The sequence below is a fragment of the Eupeodes corollae genome, chromosome 2, assembly GCF_945859685.1.
Source record: "Eupeodes corollae chromosome 2, idEupCoro1.1, whole genome shotgun sequence".
NCBI lineage: Eukaryota > Metazoa > Arthropoda > Insecta > Diptera > Syrphidae > Eupeodes > Eupeodes corollae.
In genome coordinates, this window is record NC_079148.1 from 77902949 (window position 1) to 77916292 (window position 13344).

The 13344-nt window shown below is 31.6% G+C and overlaps 1 protein-coding gene across 8 annotated transcripts in view; it reads left to right on the forward strand.

Annotated features, from left to right (window-relative positions):
* Nucleotides 1–13344, forward strand: part of LOC129945756 (disintegrin and metalloproteinase domain-containing protein unc-71) — a 506847-nt gene that overhangs the window by 60099 nt on the left and 433404 nt on the right. For 2 of the 8 annotated variants that reach the window (XM_056055661.1, XM_056055665.1), the window contains exon 1: nucleotides 8880–11168. The exons of 2 other annotated variants lie outside the window; for them this stretch is intronic. The gene's annotated coding sequence lies outside the window, so the exon portion shown is untranslated. Of the gene's footprint in view, nucleotides 1–8879; nucleotides 11169–13344 lie in introns of those variants that run through there. 4 more of the 8 variants (XM_056055666.1, XM_056055663.1, XR_008781514.1 and 1 more) reach the window with 2 other exon arrangements.

Below are 13344 nucleotides of genomic sequence, written 5' to 3' on the forward strand. Positions count from 1 at the left end.
TTGTTAGCGTCAGTTAAGAAAATTTTCTTTTTTATTTTTATAAAGTCTCTCATATTTTTTGGTAGGAGTAGTAGGTATATACTTATGTATATGTACACCTACCTATCTATGTTCATATATTTAACTTATGTAAGGAAATACTTTTAGTTAAGTAATCTTAACAGCACCTACGAGGGACAATTATGTAAGACCATAATATATAGTTTATAAACCCTTCGGTATTATACTAAGGATTTTAAGTTCATGAGGTTTCTATTTAGACTTCGACAAAATTCAATTCACAATTTAGTTGGTAGAAGATATACCCAACCTTTTCGCGGAGTAATAGATAATTATAAGTTTCTATTGTCTGTCAGCTGATGGTGAACAAACAAGTTATTACGATCTAGCTACTACACCTTGTCCATTTGTCCATTTTAACCTGTTATCAATCATCGATAAAACGGATTTATACTTAAATAACTTAGGTATGTCTCAAATAACATCTGAAAACAAGCCAACAAGATGATGTTGATGTTGGAGCATAAACACCTAAAAGGATCGAAAATTACATAAGCTCCTTGCCTGACCTTTGAAAGGTCATCTGCTCCGCTCACCGATTCCGGTTGCGATTAGATGAAAAATTATGACTCAAAATATTAAAATGAACAAACTTTATTTAAATAATATTATGCTGGGATTTATTTGATCAAGACTTTCCTTGTAAATTACTTTATACGCGCCTACCTATGAGTTATGCAAACAACATTTTATCCTTAACATTTAATTTTTGAAAAACAAAAAAAACATATATGCATACATTTTTTTACGGGAATTTGATTCTCAATTTTATCACTCACCAACATTTTATGATAAATTAATTGAGGAAATGTTGTTTATTTATCCATATACCGTAACCGTCTACAGCTGCTCATCAGATGTTAAGCCTTAGTATAGTCCCATCACATATACAGAATGGCTGTTGTCTATACAGGCCTACCGCAGTTATTCGGAAAGCTGTGTACATACATTATAACGGGAGTTATCAAAATAAGAGTGTGAAGAGGCAACACTAAGCCGATAATAGGTGCACATTTTATAATGATAACATCACCCACTTCATAGGGGACTGGTTGTTATTTTAAATAATTACCGTGTGAGGAAAATTGAAACGAGCCAGGATATGAGATTGAATTGGGTCCCCATCGAGAATGGAGGATTCCTGGCGGAAGTTGCTGCAGTTTACTTCTGCGATGATGTTAAGTCCTTATGATAACACTCGCACATATTTGAAATTCATTAAATCGTGTGCTGAGATCGGAAATCTGGATGTTCGAGCATGAAAATGAAAACGAAGTGAGTATACGAACCGAATAGGTATGGTAGGTGTGTATATTTTAGATAGCAGTTCACGTGCCTCAAAAAGAAGTTAGGTTATGGTGGAGGGGTTATAAGGGGGCTTTATGAATGTACTTGTAAACAGGTCAAGTACCAACGGCAGGTGACGAAGCAATCTGTTGTGGTTGACGAAGGTAAACAGAGTTGAGCGTGATGCGGGATGCAAAAATGTTGGTTGTCCATATACAACCAGCCCATCAGCGCATAGCCCAGAACAGCCCAACCCAGTCCAGCCCAACCCAACCCAACCCAACCCAGCAGCCCACGATGCAGCAATGACACAGAGAAACACCACAGAGCGATTATGCAAAGTACTTTTAAAGGACTCTCGTCCTCCTTCTATAATTTTAATGTATGTATTTCTCCTTTTTTCGCTTGGCTTGATTTTTTTCTTTCGTCCTAATAGTCACAGGCTTCCATTTTCATTATGGAATAGGTCACGGTATGAGGGTCAGTGGTTTGGGAGCTCAGCTAAATTTCTTGGAAACATCTTGTACTACCTATGTATAAGTACAACAAAATATACAAAACACTACCGGCAATAACAAGAAAAAATTAACCAAGTCAAGGAGAAATTTAATATATTTCAAAACGTTGACGTTGTCGTCGTCTTAAAGGAACACATATGTACTTATATATTATATAGTACTTACCTTATACCTACCTATGCTATGCATGTATGCTTGGCGAACATTAAGTATTTATTAAAACCAAAACTGAAGTATATACGAATTATTATTATTTATATGACAAGTCAAAAATATTAGAAAATAAATGCAAGACAAGACGTTTGAATTTCAATTCCATAAATAGAGTGGGTGAGGTTCTGAAAATAATGTACATATTTCTACTTTTGTATTATATACACATTTTTTTAGAATAAAATGTTTGAAATATAAAACATAAAACCTCGCGTTGCGTTCTGTCCAAGACCCATAGCCAATGTCTTGGAAACTTTTAAAAATGATATGTCAGGGCCATAAAGTGGCTTAGCCATTGTTTTTGTTTAGGTAACAACGTATAAAGTAAGTCTTTTTTTATTATTTTCTTGCAATATAAATTCAATTTAAGGCTTAAGTTATAAACAAAGTCAATTTTAAAATGCAATGATTATTTGACCAATATATAATTATGTGTATGATATTTTAACAGAATCATTTGAGCATTTGAACTCCCTTGCGTTATGTAGGAATTTTATTTCAGTTCAGCCAGACTATTGGCGGAATGAATACACACTGAATATAAAAAATGGAAAAACAAAGGGTGGTCAAAATACAATTTGCTTTTTAAAAATGCAATATACACAACAGCCATTTTCCTCCATGTATACTGACTTCATTAGAAAGTGTAACCATTCCCACTGATATAGCGAAACAAAATTTTTGTTAAGTGGCTGCCTTAGGTAGTTTTGGACGATTGTTCACACAGAATCTTTGGAATCCTGAATTGCTTTCATAACAACGATCTTTCACGGTTCCCCAGAAAAATGTCGAAATTTATAAGTACTTTTTTGATTAAACCTACCATTTTACTCACCCTATTTACAAATTATTTGTATTTACAATATTTTTGACATTTTAAAATAATTTTAGTCTGGGACAAATAAGATTTATCAAAAAACAGTTGTTCATCATTTTCTTATAAATTTGTACTTTTTTTCATATTTAAGTTTTATTCAAAACAATTAGATTTTTTTATTTCTAGAGTACCGATATGCCAAATTGGTAGGTGTTTATTATGGATTATAAAAAGACTGTTTGGCAGGAACTGTTGAACTTAAAATTGCGGCTAGCGAAATACTAGCAGGTTGAGGTAACTTTCAAAGCCACAGAATTGTAAATCCCTATAAGTCACTTATCAGGATCACACAGCTCGTTTTCAGTGTATCAATGTTTCAAGTGCGTTAAATCATTGATACTTTTGTACTCATATTTGACGGCAAAGTGTAGGTCTTAGCTCGCAACTTATCTGATCATGGGAACTAGCAATTAATAGACCTATTCCTGTGACCAGCTCTGTCGCCAACAACGCCAGAACAAGTGTCTCGTGTTGGAAATTAAACTTTTTAAAATCGATTTAAATCGATAAGGAAGACTGCAGCCATTACAGAAAATAAAAATGTTGAACAAAATTATATATATACTTAACTTATATACTAATTTATACAACATAAGTCATTTACCAAGAACAATTGTCAAACTTTAAAGGAAAAGAAGACGGTACGATGCGACCCACACTTATAAGCTTCCAATCCGTTCCTGTCTTTCAATTCTTCTAAGGTTTTTTTTTTCTTATATAAAAAAATACAAATTGAAATTTTACTAATAATATTTTAAGACAATTTTTTTGGTCTATTCAAAAACACATACTTTAAAATTTTCCTAAGATGTATGAATAATATTATACACTGAAACAAAAACTCAGGGAAGAACTTAAAAAGTGAAAAATGAAAAATATTTAAAAAAAATAATATTATTTTTAATTAATTTTAATTTAAAAATTACAATATTATTTTTAATTAATTTTTAGGTGATAATGAAAAATTGCAACATTAATGCCAATACTAATTTACTTACTTACGCTTCAATCCTGTTTGAGCTGGGACCTCACCCGATATACCTCTCCGTCTAGCTCAGTCCCTAGCTATATGTCCGTATTAATGCAAATTAGTGTTGTAAAAAGTAGCATGCATAATTTATATTACTTACAACAATTATAAGTGTACCATTTAGCATTTAAAATTGATCATTTTTCAAATTTTAAAAATAATTTAGTACTAGCTTACCCAGCAGACTTTGCCTCAATCGGTAAATAAAAAAACCTGCACTTTTGTTTAAAATAAACATAAAACAAAAAAGGAATACGTAATTGATTAAAAAATGCTTGCTGTGAATAAAGTTTTATTATTATTGTTGATATTTAATTATATGTCCTGTGCATTCAACTCAAAAAACCAATCTTTATATACTTAGGATCTCGGCCATTGACCTATATTTTGCGGTGTTTCGTTTATTTGCATGTTTAACTGTAATTTCATGGCAGAAGGTGCAGTTGACTCACCTTCCAAACTCCAACAGATCAACTATTCACACCAAAATTAGTCAAAGTGGTCTAGCCGTTCTCGAGTTTCAGCGAGGCCAACAAACAGCAGTTAGTTTTTATAAATAAAACAACAAAAAGTAAAAAAATCAAACAACAAAAAGTAAAAAAAAATCAAAATCAAAATTATTAACGGACTAACGGAGTAATTATCATCGGGTAACAAACACCTTCTTACATAATTAATTATCCTAATGTCGTATAATCGGGATGAAAGCGTCGACTTTAGATATTTTTTTTGCAAAGGTTTCTATCCCTATTTTAAAAATTAAGTCCTAGTTCATTTAAAGATGTGTGTTAATCTAAGAACTATAAATATATGTCTTTGTGTGTGGAATGGGTAGAAGATCAAATTAAATAAGGTATTACATGGGTACCATTATTCCTTCAATGTTCCATTTGATAGGGACCGAATTACATATATTAACTTAATGTCCTTCATTAGATCTCATTAAAATCGCAATACTATAAGAGCTAGCAGGATAAAGCTTGTCCTCAAGAAATATCTTTATAAAGGATAGAGGTAATAAATTCGGTCCCCTTTATAACTAAACCTATACTGTAGGTAGGTACTTATCGATACTTTTTCTAATTGTGAATTATTGCCGTGCGTGTATATTGTATAGAAACATTTTAGCACCCTTTCACCTATACCTATTCACCTTACTTTATTTATTTCTTGATAAGTATTGTCATCCTCAATAATTCTTCGTACCCCATCTCATTGCAAAGCCATTTAATACCGAAACTTTCCAACAGATTATTTTTATTGTTGTTGCCAGAGTTTGGGAAAATAGATACATATAGGGAGGTTAAAACTTTCACGTGTTACAAAAATTTCTTCAATAATGGCTACATCCCACTGAAACAGCAAGTCCCACAGCGGACTCAAAAAATTATGAGGCGAACATTATTACATTCCTATATCCAAATAATAATCAAGCAAACAAGTTTCAGATTTCTCTTATCATGTCTCCGTATTAATCACAAAAACACAAACACACAGCCAACAACCAAAGGGAAATCCTTTCGGTATTAAAATTAAAAATGGCCAGACCTGTATTATTCTAAAAAGACTATACTATACATATAGCTCTACCCCCTACGCTTTTCCCTTTACCATCTACATCTACCCACCTACATAACAACTGTCATCATTTGAATTTTGTAAATATTTTCATCCCCCTTCGCAAACGCTTTTTCGACACATGCTTTTGCACATCCTTTTTTGCCACAGAAATTCTGTATAGTCTAGTTGTGATATTTCAATCAAAATTCCCTGGAATTCTTGAAGCTTTTCACCCTTTTCAACCGTAAATATATTTAAAAAGGCAACGAACAACGAACGACAAACAGCAATCCATACCCTGGGAAAATTCATAAGGATTTGGTTACATCATGTAATGGAAAGCTGAGTGGGTTGGTGGGTGGATACGTCAGTTAAACTTTTTTTGCACTATCGTCATCCTCGCAGCAGCTGCAAGAGTATTGGCGTAAAACAGTCGTGCAGTCACCTGCTATTCAATTCGTAAGCATTCTACAACCTCCGTCACCATCATCATCAACTTCATAAGGCTTCGTATAACTAGCAAAACAACCAAACCGCTGGCACTAGCTCTGTTCAAGCTGATCAGATTTTCAACGCACTATCCCAAAACTTTTCTAACAGTAACAGTAAAGTGCAATCGGCAAAAGCAATCCTTATCTCATACACTTTCTATTCTCATTCGCATATATCCTTTTTGTTAACAACAACAACAACAGCAATAACACCAACAATGCAATGCAATAACTTAACTTGGCCAACTTAATAAAAGTCAGCCTCGTCGGCTTCGTCTTATGCATTTTCGAATGAATTCGAGAGAAGAAAAAATTCACAAGAAAGAGGCACACAAAAGAGCAATGTATACGATTTTGGTATGATGCAAAAAGAGCGAGAGTATCTAACGGTTTTTCTATACTCCAGCATTACGAGAATTGGTTTACTGATAAGGAAACCAGCTAAAGCTTTGAGGGGTGTGTTTTTGTTTGTTTAGCGAATTTGTTAGTATTGGTGTCATAGTTTGTTGTCAATACTCAACAGTTATAGTTTCGGACATGGACATTTTGGCGCATGTCTTTTAACGGGGCGGATTTTTAAAATTCGAGTTCGAATCTCGATGGCGGCCGCCAGTTTCCAACGTGCGCCCAGAAACCTTACGATCAGGGATGTTGATGAGGATGAGCCAATTCAAAACGGCGGTGTCTGGAAGAACTTATAATTATTATAGGGCGTGAAAAAAATTAATTAAAAACCTGAACATTTTACGGAAAATATACGAGTATGAACTTCAATCTATATGGCATATATAATATTATAGTTTTCGTGGCGTGTCAGTCCCATCAAAAAGTGACTTTTTTTTGTCTGAATTTTTTTTAAGATGCATTGACTCCTCTTCATATCCTTTGAAATTACTCAGTAAGTTCAATAATTCAGCAGGCCTTAGTCTCATACCTGTCAAACGATTTATTTACTTGTAGGATCACTCCAGACAGTTAAACCTTTCTTGGATTCGGAAAGTTAATTTGCTCATCTACCACAAATTTAACAAGTAAGGCAACTGAAAAAATATAAAACGTTACTAAGCAAATCTGAAACTAGTACACCTAATTCATTAATACATTTAGAAGCACTTCAATATTAGTTGATATAGAGTTGCCCGAAACGCTAGAAAAAAAACTAAAAACATTACAATGATTTTTTAACAACTATCGAAATTATGCAATATAAAATCACTTATATGTAAGTACATATACATACATATGTTTATATACATAGACATACATACATAAAAAACATATACAATATTTATTTCATCAATAAAACGGTTGATATAATTTAATGTTTAAAAATGATTTCATGCAAATGTTGGCCAAATGAATCATCCACTTAATTCAATTTGGAATATTCTTTCTATCATTTCTGTCGGGATATATCGCATTAGTTCTTAAATATTTGCTTCCAGTGCGGTATTCGAACCTGGTTTGTCGCTTTAAGCATGAGCCTTAACATAGCTGCATAGTCTAAAGGTGTTAAACATATATGAATATAGGCGGCCAATTCACAGACCTCAAACCTCAAATAAACTTTTCACCGAATTCCTCTGTCAATTAGTTAATTGTTACACTTTTTGTGTGGCATCTTACATTGTCTTGTTTAAAACTTATGTCATGCAATTCGAGCTCTTCCATTTTCCACAAAAACAAGATATGTTATCGTAGCACGTTAGAGCTCGCACCATTCACTGTAACTTAACGATTCGTATCATATTTTAGGAAATACAGCACAATGATTCCGCTAGCCCATGATCCACACCAAACAGCGACTTTTTCTAAATACATTAGTAAGCCTTGGAATGCAACTGGCTCCCCTTGAGTCCGCATACGTTAGTTTTGCTATTTCACGTCTTCATTCACCTCGAAATGAGCTTCATTGCTGACAATAATTTATCGATAAAAAGGGCGCTATGAAACTGAAGATGCTTGATATCGACATAAAACACTAAATTTGACTGAGTTGTCGAAATTAAAGAAAGAATTAACCATATCTAAGAAAACTACTCAATGAAGGATTTACTTCTCTATTAGATTACAAACTTATCGAAACGTTGCACCACAAATTGACAGAAATAAAGAAATAAACCATAAACTATCGACAATAAGAAGGTTTTACTTATTTTTGTTCCCTAGAAAATGATTTTTTAAGTTGATGCTTAGTTTAAGAAAAGTGCCTAATTTTTGTATTTTAATTCATTTGTGTGGTGTCGTATGAAGAAATATACAATTTGTTTCTGTTACAAAAAAAACTAAAACTTATAAATTTATTTTCTAAAATAATCAATTCGCTATAATCAAGGAGCTCAATGTATTAAACAAAACCTCTATAACATTATTCGAAATGTCACCAGGATATGTTCGAAAATTTCGGAATCACTATTTGAATTCCGATACTTAAATTGCACAGGGGAATTTTATGATACAGATAATAAATCTCTAAGGACGATAACTATGATTTTAATTGAGAGCGAGAAGTTCTCTTCCTTTGGCAAAACTCTTTCTCTCTCTCTCTCTCGACCACCTACTAAAATATAAACAAGATATATCGTAAACGATATTAAAATGTCACCCACTCTGTATCTGTGCTTTTTACTCTTTTATCCTTTAAAACTTTTTTGATATCACATCTACACATGCTCCCAAGATTATATCATCCTTGCAGGAGCAGCACAAGCACCAGCCACCAGCACCAGCAGCAGCCCCATTTGCCACTTATCTCGGCACAAACCATTTCGTAACCTAGAGAATTCATCTCGAAAGGAGAGCATTGGTATACAAATATAAAATTATATACGTAGATAGGTACAGAGAGTTTATCATAATTTTTGTGTCCTCCGGCTGCTCTCATTTTTCATCCTATATAACTTTCTGTTGTTGGTATAGCTGGTAGGTTGTAGGTACCTAAATAATGAAAAAATGGTGAGCAAAATGTTCGAATTCGAGGATTTTTCGCAGGATCCTAGTTAAAGTAGGTACAGTTGGGCGCGACACGTGGTATGGTGAGGACATACATTCCTTTAATCCCAAAATCGTAAAAAAAAATAAAACAGTGTTGCTTTATGCATTCTTAAATCAAACATTATAATCTAGAAACAATAACAAATGAAAAACTAAATAACTATATTATAGCTTTATTTCATTTGTGCATATTTTTATCCACTGCCCCCGAGCGCGTATCGTCTTCAAATTAAAAATAATTAATTTTCTCCTCTCTCCGGTTAAAGCTCTTTTTTGAACTCAATTCCAAAAAAACAAATAAAATAAAAAATAACAAAAACAACAACAACAACATAAACCAAAACGAAAAGGAAAAGAGAAAAAGCGACCGAATTTACAACATCCCTCCAATACGCCTCCATCCGCTGTTGCTGCTCCCCGCTCACGGATACCATTGAAACGAAACGAAACAAAACGAGAAAAAAGGATGTAATCCCAAATGGATGCTTTACGCTTTAAGTTATAAGCAAAAACCTCTCCCTTATAGATCAAGGAGTTTTCCACCATTTGCCACGAAACATCGTGCAGCAGCATCTCATCTCAATCGGTTACTCTCGATGAACTTAGGCGGTGGTGTTTCTAGCAATGAGAGGGTTGAATTTATTTTTTGTTGAGAAGAAGAAAAAAAAACTACCCCAAAATTATTGTGTTTTTTGCAACTTTCCTAATCAAATTTATCGGCACTAGATGTTAAGTTGACAATCGCTATCGTTACTTTGGCGTCAGTGGACAGTGTTGTATGTTACATCCTTGCAAAAGAAGAGTGAAGTTTTGTGATTTTTCACCTAGTTTCTTGAGAGTGTGGTTGAGCTATACAGCATCAGGTTTTGAGGTACCTTGGAAATAAAAATGAAAATGGTGCTCTCGAATAAAAAAAATTAAAAATATCATACACATGTACATATAAAAACACACAGGCACGCATACTAACCCACTATCAGCCACCTTTTGTGTCAAACATAGTATACTTATATACACATATAAAATTCAAGTGATGATCCTGCTCCCCGACTCCACCAGCCCCCATTCGTACTTCAAACAACTGCTCATACCTCATACCGTTTTCGTGTCTCTTCTATGAAAATAGTGGTACATGCGTAAATGTAATAATGAGTATGCTGCTGCTGCTGCTGCTTCTGCTGGATGGATAAATCTTCTAGGTGGTGCGTCTCTCAATCTATGAATCCTCTTGTATTCCGTTTTCGTCCTTTCTTATACACGTAGAATTTCCCGTATTTTTATATTTGATTTTCCAATCGTCTGCTAGAAAAACAAAAAAAAAATCATAGAAAAAAACTGTAAATTTTGAAGCATATTTAATGTTTTTGTTTTGTTGTTGATTCTGTTCATAGCTTATAAATAAATGAAATTGCACTTTTCCGGTAATATTCATCAAATCATCGTGTCGCCGCGGCTAAAAAAGGATTTAAATCAAATTAAAAGTAAACGTGTATGAGATCTCAAAGATTGCCATTTTATAAATCATAAATGACGTGAAAAATTGTTGTTCTTATTACGTGGTAAAAATTGATAGATGTGAATATTGTTCTGTATACCCTCGTACTTGTTTTTTTTTTTTTTGTGATTTTTCTTAATACTCGTATGAAAATATAAGTTTTCCTCCTTAAATTCTATGGAAACTGACCCAAAAAATGTCCGATATTGTATATTTTCGAGTGTAAATATATCATACACATAAAATTGAGTACATACAGATAGGAAAAAAAGTGTAGCATCATAATCGAAAACATATAAACCAAAGTTTTAAGACTAATTTAATACACATACAGTATAATAAATAAATTAAATTATCAATGTGAGTGAGAAAATATATAAAATATAAGTAAACAAATTATAAATATAAGGTTTCCGTGTGCTTAAAAATTAATAACAAAATAGAATATATGAATTATTCAAGTGTTAGTGTTGTGATGGTTATGGAAAAATTAAATATGAAGTAGATACATGATGATTATGGGAAAAATAACAAAAAATTATTAAAACAAAAAGAAAATAAAAACGTAACAATCGATATCTTGGAGTATGATGGAACGACGAATTTAAAGGATAATTCATGAATCTATTTTCTAACTTTCAATGTGAGTTTTTTTTATGGAGGATTTTATGTGCTTTTATTTTTATTCTTCTCCTTCTACTTCTATACTTCTTCTTTTGATGATTTTCCTACCCCCAAAAAGGATCAGTTTTTATGTTCGAAAGTAGTTTTATGTAGGTCGGCATTTTACTCATGAAGTATTTTAAGTGTCTGATTTCTTTTGATGATTTTTTGAAGAAAAAAAGCAACATAAATGTTCTTTTTTTCCTTATCGCAATTATTGAAAAATGTACATTTAAATTGCAAGTAATTTCCAAACCGAAACTTAAGATAAGATATTTGTCCATACAGTACTGCACGAAAGTACTGAGGAAAGTAACAAAAATAGTCCCATAATCAGTCAGACAAAAAAAACTACATATCTACAAAATGTTCTTAAATAATTTACAATACATTTTTGGAATATTTTGATTTTGCCAACAAATAAGTGCTTTCTATTTGTTACCTACGATCACAAGGATATCAATTTCATATTAAAAATCTGGCTTTTCAATAATCATTTTTTTAATAAAATTACAAAAAAGAAAACAGGATTAAGCTTCCAATGATCTTTTCTTAATACTTAGTCATTTCTTACTTTTTAAGAAATTTCAGAATTAAAAAAATTGTACTTATGTAAATTTGTTTTTGATTTTTTTGTTCGTATTTGACGTTGAAAGATCAAAAAATTCCTTCAAAGAATTTCTAAACTACTGAAAAAGTCTAGGTACATAACATGAGTTTTTACTTTCTTTCTTTTAACTAAGTACCTTCAAGGACTTAGTCATAACCTTCACGGAAAAATAGTTATTTATACGTGAGGATAAGTCTATACTAAGAAAACCCTAATAGTTTCTATAAAGAGAACTATTTTTAGAGTATTCATTTAGATCTTTTGGATAGTGAAGTCAAATATCTGAAATAGATAAATTTACTCTAAATTTTATCAAAGAATTATCAGAACAAAAAAATGTGTAATTTTAAAAACAAATAATTGTCTCCATATAATACGATCATATCATATAATTTGGTAATAGTATATGTAAAGTTGTCATTTCCAAGTTGTTTCTGTAACACGATCTTTTTTGATTACGACATAGTTTTATAGGTATTAATATTGAAATGAATTTGTTCAGTTTATATATTTCTGATATTATGCTTTCTTATACAAATTCATGACTTTTTTTTTTAAATTTGAATACAAAGAATTTTGAAGTAATTTTTTTAATTTTCGATTAATCAAATTGTCTCTATCACATAATTTAAAAAAGGTGAACAAAAAAAAGCTTACATAAAGTGAAACTGAGGACTCGTGTTTACATAATTTTCATATTCTTTCAAAATGATCCAAAAGCCTACGGTCAAAAATTGATATTTTGGAAGTACATACTATTATTTAATAATTCCAAAAAATAAAATTTAATGCAGATGCATTTTTGAGAACAAACTTTTGCTGTTTTGTTAATATATTGCAAACATTTATATTTGAAATGATGCCCTTAATGTCAGATAAATAAGATTTATTTTAAAATAATAAGTATTTTAGATTTAGAAGATTTAGAAAAATGTTCGAACTACGAGGATATTTTTACGGTGTCTATATGTTATATACGCTACACATAGCAAATTCTTCGAAGTTAAAAAGTTAAAAGCTTTAAAGCTTCTTATATAGAAATGTACTGTATATGTACCTACTTTAAAAGATATATGTAGCTATGGGATCAGTTAAAACATGGTCGGTTTTAATTTTAACTTTTTGGAATTTTTAATCTTAAGAACTTTTAACATCAAATTTTTAACAAGAATTCTTTAAAGTTTCTTCTTTTCTTTTGAGCTAAATTAAATAAAAAAATGTATCAAATTAACCAAAAAATTATAGGAGAACTATATTATTGCTTGATAGATATTATTTTTTACAAACAAATTTCCACATACATACGCCACAGTGTCACTTTGAAACATAGAGTAATTATTCATTATTAACACAACATTCCTAGAGGGAATAACTAAAACTAATATTGGACGGGGAACTTAATGAAATATTAGATTGAAGTGATATTAAAGCAAAATATATTCCATATTGTGGCCTTATGTATCTTTATGTATTTGGAATACATCTTGTCATTATGTTAAACAAAACTCCGTACAAATATTCAGAAAGTATTCCATGATATTTTTAA